Genomic DNA, 2,224 nt, shown 5'->3' on the forward strand with positions numbered 1-2,224 from the left:
ACGAAGGCAGAGTGCCTGAAAGAGCAGAGGCCCAATTTCGAGGTGTCAAATCGCAAAGTCAAATTTCTTTTAAGTCCTCTTTGACATATAGAACATTTTTATAACAACTGGAGGTAACAGCATCACTTAATTGTGCTATAAAATGTTAATATGTGCCTGGAAAATGCAGAATATTGCCCTTTCAGAATTGTGTTCAAAATGATCTAACTACAGTTATCGAGATATGTGTACAGGGCTCTGTATCTGGTTGAAACTCAAACCTTGCACCCACAGGACAAAAAATCTTTTACAAAAGACTTAATATTCTGAATTAGTTGTTGTCATTACTCACACTATCCCAGTTGTTGTACATGGTTGTGGGTTGTGGGTATTATGGTGAATCTGAAGCCGCCTCTGGCTGAAGACACTCTGTTGTTGTATTGACAGTCTTATGAGCTCTGGGTCATCTGCAATTTTCTTCATTTTGTAAAACATCCCCCATCATCTCCAGAGGCTCCAGACTGGCTCTGTTTGGGCCAAAACACAACCAGCCTTCTTTATCAGCTTGTTAAGCTTTTGTTACTGGCCCTGATTCTGCTCTGATAAGATCTTACAGAGTTGTGTGCAGCACTGTATGAAAAAACAAACAAAAAACTCACCTGCATCCTCTCTTGCTGTTGATAAACTGATGAATGTCCTACCTCCAAAGCAAGAAAAAACTCAGAAATGCCTCACATAACATGGGAATACTGTAGATTATGGATGAATTACTGTACAAGATTAAGTCATTCTCCTATATACGATGTAGAATCACAGATGTCCTGGAAAACTGGTTAGTCCAATTGCATTGTGGGTCTAACCAAGGCTGATATTCAGTGTCTTTGCTGAGGCCCAGTTTGAACAAGACATTGTCTTAAAAAGTGACATTTTTTACTTATGCTTCTGGGTTGAACAGTACACATTATTTTGTCCACTGGATGTCCAGTTTTTGTTTTGGAGGGCTCAGCTGTTTTTTTGTTTATTTATTTATTTATTTATTTATTTATTTATTTATTTATTTATTTATTTTTCAATTATCCAGTCAATGGTTACAGTCAAAAACAGAGATCTTCTATATTCAACAGGCTATTTTCTTATTCTAATATTCTTAAATTTGATTCATGTGAACACATTTTGGCTGATCCTGCATTTGGACTTCAATCTCTTTTTTTTTCTTTTTTTAAGTAATCCAAATTAGCCTGAACAGCATTGCTTTGGTGGTGCTGCTTTTCAACACATGTTCTTCAATTTTCCTTTGAAGCAAAGATAGCAACTTGTTGCACAGTTGCCCCTGAAGTGTCTCGCTTTCGTGGCATCCAGTCGGGCACTTCCTCTGCAGTGGGGCACCTCTCACAATCTGCTTTGTCGCCTAAGCGTCAACATAACTGGTATTGGCAGCCAGGCCTTGTAGACACTGTATTGGCTTGATAGCATGGGCCATACTCGTGATGTTTATACAGACTGATTGCGGTTGACTCGCTTGCCTGTAAGCAATTTTCGAATAGGGTAAGGCCATATGACTGCGGGTTTTTCCTCCAACAGCTTGACTTGTGATTTTTAGTAGAAAGCGGCGAAACTGGGTTTGATTAGTTATGAGAAACTCGGATGAATTAAAAACTCCAGAGCAAGAGGTGTTAACAATAGTTTCATTATTTGAAATTGGAGTTGCACAGTGACACAGCAGAGTGTCACTGGTTAGATCATGAGTACTTTTTCACTTGAAGACTTACTGATCAAATTTTAATTTCTGTGAGTGGACCTCCTGATAGTGGATAATATCATTTGGAGTCTAGAAAGTCTTTCTACAAAATATGCATATTATTGTAGATTAACTTAGATCATCCCTGGGCAAACTCTACACATTTGAGTCAGATGTGATTCAAAAATATATTTTTATTAAACCAAATAGGAATAGGAAATGAGATTTCAATAGATAGTAAAACAGCAGAAAAAGAACATAAATTTAGAAGAAAATTACATTTTTACCGAAATTATTTGGAGTTCCGTTAAGAACGAGATGTTAAATTATTTACACAATTCTCACCGATTAATGGAAAAATCTTTATTGTTAGCACAGCAATAAAATCCTTCTTGTAATTGCTAACCAGCTTTTTAACGCTTCCAGTGATTTTTGCTCTTTGCGGTTAGGAGGCCTCCTCACCATCACTCTAATCTGATATCTAATGCATTTGTTCACTTTGTATTT

This window comes from Poecilia formosa, unplaced genomic scaffold (genome assembly GCF_000485575.1).
Source record: "Poecilia formosa unplaced genomic scaffold, Poecilia_formosa-5.1.2 Scaffold12, whole genome shotgun sequence".
Taxonomy (NCBI): Eukaryota; Metazoa; Chordata; class Actinopteri; order Cyprinodontiformes; family Poeciliidae; genus Poecilia; species Poecilia formosa.